The 11,892-nt window shown below is 42.5% G+C and overlaps 1 long non-coding RNA gene across 2 annotated transcripts; it reads left to right on the top strand.

Annotated features, from left to right (window-relative positions):
- Nucleotides 1-5,040: 5,040 nt before the first annotated feature.
- Nucleotides 5,041-11,548, top strand: LOC140557539 (uncharacterized). Of its 2 annotated transcripts, XR_011979829.1 has the most exons (6): nucleotides 5,041-5,137; nucleotides 5,219-8,621; nucleotides 8,708-8,833; nucleotides 8,996-9,116; nucleotides 9,350-9,516; nucleotides 10,937-11,548. It is a non-coding gene; the product is annotated as an uncharacterized lncRNA (long non-coding RNA). The 2 variants fall into 2 exon arrangements; XR_011979828.1 differs by having other exon boundaries at nucleotides 5,219-8,833.
- The last annotated feature ends 344 nt before the right edge of the window (nucleotides 11,549-11,892 follow it).

Genomic DNA, 11,892 nt, shown 5'->3' with positions numbered 1-11,892 from the left:
TGTCTGGCGTTGCCCTTTTTTTGGGTCAGTTCCTGTGTTTTGGTATCGGGCCTGTCCCGCTACTCAGCAGAGTTCCAACACAACCATCCTAACACCCCCCACCCCCCCCCTCTCTCTCTCGTACTGAGATGCCCTGCCATGGAGGTGTCCATTGATCCATGTTCCAGAATCAGGCCTGTCCCTCTACTCAGCAGAGCTTTTTTACACAAGTCTCCTAACCCTTTCTTTCTTCCTTTCGTTTCTCTCTTTATCTCTTTTGCATGTGCTGTGGTGCCCTGTTCCTCCTGCTGTGCCCTGATGTTTGCTCAGATACACATACTTAATCAGCACTTTAACATTAATGCTGATCATATGTCCAGCACCTACTCACAAACATACTTCATAACCTGCTCCTACATTAGCTATAGCTCTGCATTATCTCTCTGTTCAGCACCTACTCACACTCCTACTTCATAACCTGCTCCTACATTAGCTATAGCTCTTCATTATCTCTCTGTTCAGCACCTACTCACACTCCTACTTCATAACCTGTCCCCCACATAGTTTGTAATTGTAATGTCAGAATATTGGTTTTAACATTGTTGTTGTTTAGGAGTTTATCATTTTAATATTTATATTAAATATTTGAGTCCTTGTTGCGACTGACTGCAGTGGTTATTACAACAGATGTCCAGAATTCTTTAGGTAATTTGATCTCTACTAGCATTCACCTTTCCATATCAAATAGGCTTCTCCAATTTTTTAGATGTTGTGATCAAGGTGCTGAGGTCTCAAGCCTTATGCCTTTCTTTCTGATCAACTCCACCACTCTACTGACTCCGAGACTCTGTACCCGAGGTGACTGTAAGTAAATGAAATAGACTGTTTGCCTTACGAATTTAGAATAAACAGGAGGAGACGAAACGCCGTATTCTTAGACCTTCTGGTTACTTTAATCCGGATCCCTTTTGATATTTCAATTTTCAGATTGGTTTTAGACCATTGACTTTTTGCAGCGATCCAGACTCAAAGGACAAAGATGTCCAAAGCATTGCCTTGAGATCATTTCAGTCTCACGGTTGTCTTCGAAACTTCAAATTTTAATAAATTTGGATCCCTGAAAAAGTCTCTGGTTTGATCAACCCTGAGAATCAAAATATTCAGACAATGACTGAAAATCCCTTGCTGTGAACTCTGTGCCATTATCTGAACAAATACATTTATTGTTCCATATGGAGAAAAGTCAGTCCAGCATCACTCTGTAGCTTCTACACTTTCACCCTTCATTTTCAGGAAGTTCACAGACTACACCCGAGTTATCCTCAGTAAACGCCAGAGTGTCTCTACAACCCCTTTTGCACCCTGGATCTATAGGAACAGCTAGGTCAGTATGTACTAGTTCAAGTACTGCTTTTGCTCGAGCATCAGGTTCTTCAAAACACTGTTTTGAAAAAGCCAGACACCAGGATCATAGTCTTCTACCACGTGACCACATAACGATTAATGAGCGAGCCATTTTCTCAGCTCTTCTCGCTCCACTGCGGGCTGCGGGACAGGTGCGTCTGTGCTGACTTAATGGACAACTAAGAGCTTTCGGCTGCATTCGGTTCTCTAACACCGAGATGAGCTTCACCTGAGCCGTCTGGGGTCTATTGTTCTCTCCAGGAACATCAAGAAGGTGCCAGGCCAGGACTGACTAGTAGCTGTAGGGGTAGTGGTGGCTGGCAGAACCAGAACCAGACTATGCTGAATAGGATAAGGTGGGAGAAAATGTAGACAGTCTGTAAAGAGGATTTTGAAACCCAGTGAGGAACCCATTCTAAATGTAAGAATCTACTGGGAAATGAATTCTGTTCTGAATGATTTTGCTTTATTAATCATTGGCTGTTCAGATCAGTAATTTTAGTTAAATAGATCATGAAGCAGACGAACACTGATATTTGAGAAGTGAAATAAAGTAAATAGGATTTATAGAAAGTGCAATAATTATTTAAATGAAATTAGGCAGGTGCATGAATTTGGACACCCCAACAGATGAATTACATCAATATTTATTAGATTCTCCTTTTTCAGAAATAACAGCCTCTAAACGCTTCCTATAGCTTCCAATGAGAGTCTGGATTCTGGTTGAAGGTATTGAAGGTATGGACCAAAACATCTGAACAGACTGACATCTGAATTCTCTGAGAGCTTTTTCTTGGCTGAAAGTTCAGGTAAATCTCTTCATAAGCTCCAGCTTGTTCAGAATGCTGCTGCCACGGAAATCTGATCATATTAGTCCAGTTCTTTCATCCCTACACTGGTTACCTGTTAAATTCAGTACAGATTATAAAATACTTCTAACATATTAATCTCTCAATGATCTGACCCCACATTATCTGGAGGAACTTTTTACACCTTACAACCCTCCACGTACACTTTGCTCACAAGATGCTGGCCTATTATCAGTCCCACATATTAGAAAAACCAGTGCAGGAGGAAGAGCGTTCTTTTATAAAGCCCCCAACTTTGGAACAATCTCCCTGTTAATCTACAGGAATCAGACACACTCTCAGTCTTTAAATCTGGAGTAAAAACTTCTCTCTTTACACCAGCTTTCAGAGAACTCTCCAGTTGTGTGTTCTGTCCTGCTCTGATTACAGTTCACCACTGTTCTGTCCTGCTCTGATTACAGGCTGTTCATTACTATTATTGTGGTTGTGTCTCTAACTATTTCTGCTACAGGTCTACAGGTCACTAAACGTAAAGCTTGTTCTAATCTTCATCTTTCTCTCAGAGAGGACTGTGTGGGAGTTGGTCAGATTTTATTGGAATAACGGAATCTTTTGTGTGATTCTTAAAATCTGTTTAGTCTTTATATAGTACATCATTACTTCAGCTAGAAATATTCATCTGTAAGTGATCGTGTCTCATTGATGCTTTTCAGACTAACACAGTTTCAGTTTCTCACTTGTATCTCAAACCTGTATCTGAAACAGCGTTTAATGTTGTAGTGAGGATGTCGTGGCAGATTATAGGAATATGATATTTATGCCACACAGTCACATGGTGCTGGTTTGGGGCAGTGCATGTCATCCTGGGAGGCAAACCTTCAGGAGGATCACAAGTGCTCCACTGCCAGCACCACCAGCTGATGTGGCCTCAACAAGTAAAGGCTCAGACACAGAGGTTGCCTACAAAGGGGAAGATGATGCGCCCTCCTGTGCCAAGTCTGACCCTGTGAGCCAGTCAGTTCCCTCTACCAGTAGGAGTGCCTCCTGTCCCCCCTCAGGAAGTCCAGCAGCCAAAAGGAGAAGGCGTACTGACTCTGCAGAGGTGCTGGAGTTTCCTTGTGAAAACTAAGTCCTGCTAGTTACCTGCCCAACACCATTCTTTCAGTGAAGCTTCATGCTGTGGGGGTATATTTCAGGGTCTGGGACAGGGAGACTGGGTCCGGGTTGAGGGAAAGCTGAATGGAGTTCAGATATATTCTTAATGGAAACCTGATCCAGAGCACACAGGACCTCAGACAGGGCAAAGATTCACCTTCCAACAAGACAATGACTCAAGACAACGCAGGAATGGCTTAGAGACGACTCTGTGAATACTACTGAGTGGCCAACCAGAGCCCTGCCTTACACCCTATCAGAAATTTCTGGAGAGACCTAAAAAAGGCTGTCCACTGATGTCCCCATCCAACCTTACGGAGAGGATCTGCAGAGAAGAAAGGCAGAAAATCCCCAAATCCAGGTGAGCAAACCTTGTGGCATCATACCCATTTTAGTTTTTCTTTTTTTTTTTTTTTCTTTTTTTTTTTTTTCTTTGCTTTGCTTTACTTTATCGTTACGGGATAAACATGGTGCTAGTGTCTAAAGCTGTATATTTTCCTTCATAATGCCACTTTTATTTAAGGTGTATGTGTCCTGATTAAGATTAAGTATAGAAAAAATGATCCTTTATATCTGTTATTATTTACAGTTATTAATTTGAGTTACTTTTAATAAGCTGTTAAATGGTTGTAAACACTGTTTTCTTAAACTAGTTGATCATTTTCAATTTCAAGAGTCTAAAAATATTTTTATTCGGGTTTAGGAGGGACTTTTATTTTGACAGGATTTCGTTCGCTATTCTGGTCAAGCGCCTTGAAACGTGATTGCGTAACGAGGCGTCACTTCCGGCGATCACGTGATCTCCGGTATGTTTGAGCGCGTGTTTGGATTCGGTTCTTCTTTAGAAGCTCGACTCGTGATTCGACACAGAGCGTCGAGCGACCGGCCCTCCTTTCTAGTCTTTACTCTCAGCTCTGTCTCCTTCCTCTGAGACAGCTGCTGTGATCCTGGAGCTCTCTGCTCCCTGTGCTGCTGTACAGTCCTCTGTCTCACGGAGGCTCGTCGTCTCCTCTCCCAAGAAGCAGCAGTGTGCAGCACAAACGAGCCCTTTAGAAACTGCTCAAGCTGTGTGACTTTAGAGTCTGTGACACAAAGTAAGCTGCTGTTCATTTAGTTTGGGAATGGCTTAGTTCTGTTGCTGTGCTAGCTTTCTCCTTAGCAACATAGCTTCAGTGTTTATCTATGTATTACTGAATCTTCATGGATTATTTCTTCACATGTTTCACTGTTCTGAGCTGTTTTAGGTTAGTATGGATGGTGTAATTCTGTGGATTTGTGCTAAATTTGTGTTCTTGGTCAACGTCCTGGTGTTTATTGAACTACTGCTCAGAGGCTGTTGCTGTTCCTCTCTTCGTCCTTGTGGGGGCGCTAAAACCCCATAGTTTAAGCTGTGGAAACGGTCAGAGGCAGGTTAAAGCTGGTGTCTTGCTAGAAGCTCTGAGTGGTCATTATTAGCTTAGTTTCTCCTGCCTGTTGAGCGTATACACATCTCTCTTTGAATGAAGTCATTTAGTAGCACTACGATATAGACCTGGAACCTTTCTGAACTTCACCCCCCCCTTACTGAATCTATAGGTCCAGCCAGGTCAATCTGTACTGCTTTTGGCGGCCGCGGAGGAACAAGCTCTCCAGATGCTCTGCAGGGAGGTCGTCAAGCCTGACCGACTGATCCAGCTGCTGTTGTAGAGGCAGTCCAAACTCCACCCACGGAAGACGAGGCTGGAAGCTGCCTGTGACTCCTCCAACACGACCGTTTTAACTGCAGCACTATCGGTGCGGCAACTCCTCAGGTCCGTGTTCTCACTGTCGGAGATTCTTCTGTAAAAAAGTATAGACCCTAAAGAGTAATGCTGCGGTCTTCTGTTTTCCAGGTGACCGTGTCCTGGACATCACCAGGTGACTTTGGCACCATCGTTCTTCACTGTTCTAATAGTGGAGACTATTCTCAGGTCTGTCTGTGCTGATTTCGTAGAGAACTGGGAGATCTTTCGGCTGCGTCCGGTCCTCTAACACAGAGATGAGCTTCACCTGAGCCGTCTGGGGTCCATCGTTCTCTCCGGTAACATCAAGCAGGTGCCAGGCCAGGACTGACTGACCCTTCCCAGTCACACTGTCAGGTTAGTGAACTGCATAGTTGGCAGGTAAGTGATTTACATGATTTACTTGATTCCACCCATTTATTCTGTCACTTTTCTGCTTGTATTAAAAAGTAATAGATCAGTGTCACTCATAGCGTTTCAGACAAATCCTGCAGTATTGAGACTCTCGGATGGTTTGTAATTGAAATGTCAGAAAATCTTAATTTATATTTCTGAGTACAAGCAGTTCCGCATTGAATTTGGGCTGTTAAATATACAGTGGGGCAAAAAAGTATTTCTTCAGCCACTGATTGTGCTGATTGTGAAGTTCTCCCACCTAGAAAACTAAGAGGTCTGTAATTTATTATAGATACACTTCAACTATGAGAGACAAAATGAGAAATAAAGCCAGGAAACACAGTGTAGGATTTTTAAAGAATTTATTTGTAAATTTTGGTGGAAAAGAAGTATTTGGTCACCCACAAACAAGCAAGATTTCTGGCTCTCACAGACCTGCAGACTTCTTTAAGGAGCTCTTCTGTCCTCCACTCGTTACCTGTATTAATGGCACCTGTTTGAGGCTGTGGACCGGTGTCTTTTATACAGATAACGAGGTCAAACAGTCAGACTCCAAACCTCCAACCTGCTTAAGCCAGTACATGTCCAGACCTGTCTGAAGTGAACCACCTTAGTTCACTAGATCTCTGTGAAGCTAAATCAAGGGCGTAGGTTTGTTTATTAGCTTCCAGGGGGTCCTGTGTGAACTGATTTTATGACCCCCACCAATGTGAGTGTTTCTGTATTTATGATGAACTTGAAACTCAAACCAAGTAGTATTAAATTTACCACTTCACCCAATTTTAGGTAGGAGGGTTTTTCTCTTTTCCTTTAAGTAATCTAAGCAGTCTTAGCCAGCACCTTTTGATCAAGATTTACCCAGATAAAGCTCTTGAGGAGTCACCCCGAATATTGCTGTTGTAGGGGAAGGCTGGATCGTCTGTTTGTCTTTTGGAATCATGTTTGAGTCTTCAGTCATTTTTAAGAAAACCAAAACGTGTGCCTGTGTTGTTGAGTCTGTTTGACATCGATCACACATTAGATTCATGTTTTAAACCAATTCTGCCAGCCTTGCCTCTCCAGTGTAATGAATGCACTATTTTAATCTGAATTATAATGTGTTTTAAACATACAGATGAGGAGAGTTATCTACCTTATTTTACCACCATTCAGTAAATATATTGATGTGTATATACAGATGTATTAAAGCAGCAGTAGGTGGAGGGTCCAAGTTTTTGTTTTTTTTGGTCAGACTCAGTTCTGAAGTCTTCCACTGGTGTTACGTTTACTGCAGGATTAAAGTGTTTCTCTACATTCCTAAGATTGACTGATCGAGTTGATTCTTTAAGTGCAGAGACGCAAATCCCACTACCACAGTTTTGGAGGTTCCACCAAGATCCCAGTATTCCTCTTGGTCCAGAGTTTTCAGAGACAGGATCAGAAACAGACAGAGGCGGCCGCCGTCATCCCAATGAGTGATTCTGAGTCAATTCAGGCGCTCTACTGACTCCGAGACTCTGTACCCGAGGTGACTGTAAATAAATGAATTAGACTGTTTGCCTTACATATTTAGAATAAACAGGAAGAGACGAGACGCCGTATTCTTAGACCTTCAGGTTACTTTAATCTGGACCCCTTTGATATTTTCATTTTCACATTTGTTTTAGACCATTGACTTTTTGCAGCGATCCGGACTCAAAGGACGAAGATGTCCAAAGCATTGCCTTAAGATCGTCTGAACTGGGGAATTTATTGGGATCCAGATGTGTTTTAAATTGGAAGATTCTAAGATTTTGTCTTGGAATATTTTGATTCTCAGGGTTGTTTAAAGCGGAGACTTTTTCAGAATTTCAGATTTATTCAAATTAAGTTTCTAAGATATGATTTTACGATATTTAATTCTCAGTACTGTTCAGTCTAGAGAATTTTGTAAAGGGAATGTATTTGTTAGGAAATGTAAAGATTTTAAATCAAGGTTTTGGAAAAAAAAATGTTAATTTTCAGGACTGTTCAAATCAGATTTTGAAGGTTATAAGACAAGGGAGCAGAGTTTACAATACCCTAAGAATTCAGACTATACACGTGAAGTAAATAAAAAGGAGACATTGTTACAAGCTCAGTTAATGTACTGCTGGACTGAGGCAGGGGACTCTGGAGCGGGCGAGATTGAAGGTAGGAGAGAATGTGCTTGTTTTAATTGTGGGAAATCAGACTGTTCTGCGAGATTGCAATATTTAGTAGATCCTCCTTTTGCAGAAATAACAGCCTCCAAACGCTTCCTATTGCTTCCAATGAGCGTCTGGATTCTGGTTGAAGGTATTTTGGACGTTCTTCTTTACAAAACATCTCCAGTTCTCCAGCTTTAAATCACACCCCAGATTTTCTGTAATATTCAGGTCTGGGGACTGAGATGGCCGTTCCAGAATGTCCTTGTTCCTCTGCATGAGTGCCTTAGTAGATTTTGAGCAGTGTTTTGGGTCGTTGCGCTGAATAGTTGAACAATGCACAGTGACTCCATCTGCAGCAAGATGATGATGTAGGTCTTTGGTGCCTTTCTGTGGGTTGACTATGACTGTTCTCACCATCCTTCGCCTTTTCTTGGCCTGCCACTTCGGGCCGTGACTAGAACTGTGCCTGTGGTCTTCCATTTCCTCACAGTGTTCCTCACAGTGGAAACTGACAGCTGAAATCTGAGAGAGCTTTTTGTATCCTTCCCCTGAACCATGATGTTGAACGATCTTTGTTTTCAGGTCATTTGTGAGTTGTTTTGAGGCTGCCATGTTTCCACTCTTCAGAGAAGAAGAGGAGAAAAACTTGCAACTGGCCACTTTAACCTCCTTCTCATAATTGGATTCACCTGTATATGTAGGTCAAGGGTCAATGAGCTTACAAAACAAATTTAGTGTTTTAATAATTAGTGCTAAAGGTATTCAAATCAATAAAACAACAAGGGTGCCCACATTTATGCACCTGCCTAATTTTGTTTAAATAATCTTTGTCTTTTTCTCTCTCCCCTCATGTCCTGAGCTGCCTGTCTGGAGTTGCCCTTTTTTGGTTCAGTTCCTGCTTCTTAGTATCAGGCCTGTCCCTCTACTCAGCAGCCTTCACCTGCTTCATCCCTCAAGGACAACCCCTCAGGGCAGTGTTCTCATTGATGGATATTCTACTGAAAACCACTTAAAGTATTGAGCCCCAAGAGTAACACCACTGTCTCCTGTTTTCCAGATGCCAACTTCACCAGGTTGCTTCCCTTGGCACTGTGGCAGCGTGATGCCTTTGACACAATCATTCTTTACTGTTCTCCTCCCGATGCAGCGAGTTCCTGATTTTAGTGAACTGAATAGTTGGCAGGTAAGTAATTTTACATAGTTTTTCTATTTTAATAACCATTTATTCTGTAATTTCTCTGCTTGTATTAAAAATGAATTTGGTCAGTATCTGACACCCAGTCCTGAAGTGCTTTCCCATCTCTCTTTGAAACGTGTGTACCATGTCTGTCTCCCTCTGTTTGAGCATCATCTTGAGCATCAGTTTTGGACTCTTGAACCTCTTCTGGAGTCTGATCAACACTGCTGGCTGTTGGAATGGGGGGGTGCACCCATCTCATCTTGGGATCATCAGCTTTCATTGACTGGTCAGTCTGGGTTTGCTGTTCTTTAACACACTTTGTATGAAATTTCACAAGCCTGTGTTTAAGGGCTTTCCCTGTGTCTGGATAGTAGACTATGTATGATGGACTGTTCTTGTCTGTCCCTACAAAGACTCCCTTTCACATTTTGACTCTAGCTTCTATCTGTCATGTTTGTAAGTGTAGCATGCTGCTCCACATACTCTCCTCTTTGAAAGGTTATGCTTTCTCTCTCTCAGCGTAGAGTCATTGAAATTCATATATAGAGCTGCTGAGGTCGTACGCCTTTTCACCTGAGCCGCCTGGGGTACATCGTTCTCTCCGGGAACATAAAGAAGGTGCCAGACCAGGACTGACTGACCCCTCCCAGTCACACTGTCAGGTTAATGAACTGCATAATTGGCAGGTAAGTGATTTACATGTTTCCACCCATTTATTCTGTCACATTTCTGCTTCTATTAAAACGTAATAGATCAGTGATACTCTGAGCATTTCACTCAAATCCTGCAGTATTGAGACTGTCATGGTTTGTAATTGTAACGTCGGAAAATCTGCTTTAAAAATCTTATTAGAATTTATATAAATTCTTCCATCTTTCCAAGTACAAGCAGTTCTACTGTTAAATTTGGGCTGTTAAATATACGATCTCTAGCCCCTAAAGCAGCCATTGTCAATGAAGTTATTTTAAATTGGGTGAAATTGGGTAATAGAACAGTAAAACACTGGTTTTATAGTCTCCATACATTGCCCCCTGAATTTACTAGGAAGTGACTTATTGGGGGCTTTCAGTCTAAACCTTAACCTACAGTCTAAACACTACAATGTCACAGTGGAAACTGACAGCTGAAATCTGAGAGAGCTTTTTGTATCCTTCCCCTAAACCATGATGTTGAACGATCTTTGTTTTCAGGTCATTTGTGAGTTGTTTTGAGGCTCCCATGTTTCCACTCTTCAGAGAAGAAGAGGAGAAAAACTTGCAACTGGCCACTTTAACCTCCTTCTCATAATTGGATTCACCTGTATATGTAGGTCAAGGGTCAATGAGCTTAGAAAACAAATTTAGTGTTTTAATAGTTTGTGCTAAAGGTATTCAAATCAATAAAACAAGGGTGCCCACATTTATGCACCTGCCTAATTTTGTTTAAATAATTATTGCACACTTTCTGTAAATCCTATAAACTTCATTTCTCTTCTCAAATATCACTGTGTTCATCTACTTTGATGTATTCAACTGAAATTGATGATCTGAATAACCATTAATTTTATAAAGGAAAATCGTCAAAATTATCATAGTTGCCCAAATTTTTACACCTTACAACCCTCCATGTACACTCCGCTCACAAGATGCTGGCCTATTATCGGTCCAACATATTAGAAAAACCAGTGCAGGAGGAAGAGCGTTCTTTTATAAAGCCCCCAACTTTGGAACAACCTCCCTGTTAATGTACAGGAATCAGACACACTCTCAGTCTTTAAATCTGGAGTAAAAACTTCTCTCTTTACACCAGCTTTCAGAGAACTCTCCAGTTCTGTGTTCTGTCCTGCTCTGATTACAGTTCACCACTGTTCTGTCCTGCTCTGATTACAGGCTGTTTATTACTATTATTGTGGTTGTGTCTCTATTTCTGCTACAGGTCTACAGGGCACTAAACGTAAAGCTTGTTCTAATCTTCTTCATTTTCTCTCTCTCCTCATGTCCTGAGCTGCCTGTCTGGAGTTGCCCTTTTTTGGTTCAGTTTCTGTGTCTTGGTACTTTAATGGGGGACTTGGTACTATTTTTGTGGCTATGTCTTTTTATTTGTTTTATCTTCTGTGTTTTTACTCAGGAGCTCTTCAGGAGGTCGTCAAGATCCATTACGGCAGATCCAGCTGCTGTTGTAGAGGCAGTCCAAACTGCACTGGCGGAAGACAAGGCTGGGGCTGCCCGTCACCTCCATCGTGACCGCGGGGGACACAGAGGGTCAGCGTCTCCTCTCCCGCGCCTGAGAGGGCCTGGAAGTGTCAGCGTGGCTGGGAAAAGCCGAGGACTGTTCCACCACTTCAGCCGTTTTTCACATCTGCCAGCTGGTTCGAGGACCTCAGCTCTTCACCTCACCCGAGTCCTCAGGGCGGTGTTCTCACTCTTGGAGATTCTTCTGTAAAAACCCTGAACAGTAATGCTGCGGTCTCCTGTTTTGCAGGTGCCCGTGTTCCGGACATTGCAAGGTGGCTTTGTCACCATCGTTCTCCACTATTCTCCTGATGCAGCTTGGCCCTGAAGAAGCACTGCTGTACACTTCTGTACACTGTTCAGAAAAAGTCAGACACCAGGATCATCGTCTTTAACCCCCCAGACACCCCCCCTCCCTTCCGCCCACTTACTGACAAGTGTAACTGACTGACTGTACAGCAAGGTGTTTTTGTCAGACTCCGTTCTGAAGTCTTCCACTGGCGTTACGTTTACTGCAGGATTAAAGTGTTTCTCTACATTCCTAAGACTGACTGATTGAGTTGATTCTTTAAGTGCAGAGAAGCAAATCCCACTACCACAGTTTTGGAGGTTCCACCGAGATCCCAATATTCCTCTGGGTCCAGAGTTTTCAGAGACAGGATCAGAAACAGACAGAGGCGGCCGCCGTCATCCCAATGAGTGATTCTGAGTCAATTCAGGCACTCTACTGACTCCGAGACTCTGTACCCGAGGTGACTGTGCCAAATAAGATAGTGAGTACAACAGTTTCAGTACTTATGAAGGAGTCAGTACCCATATCCATCAGTACGGACACAATTCTAACAGTGGATG

The sequence above is a fragment of the Salminus brasiliensis genome, chromosome 6 (genome assembly GCF_030463535.1).
Source record: "Salminus brasiliensis chromosome 6, fSalBra1.hap2, whole genome shotgun sequence".
Taxonomy (NCBI): domain Eukaryota; kingdom Metazoa; phylum Chordata; class Actinopteri; order Characiformes; family Bryconidae; genus Salminus; species Salminus brasiliensis.
Note: the sequence above shows the minus strand (reverse complement) of the source record. Positions and strands in the feature narration are given on the sequence as shown.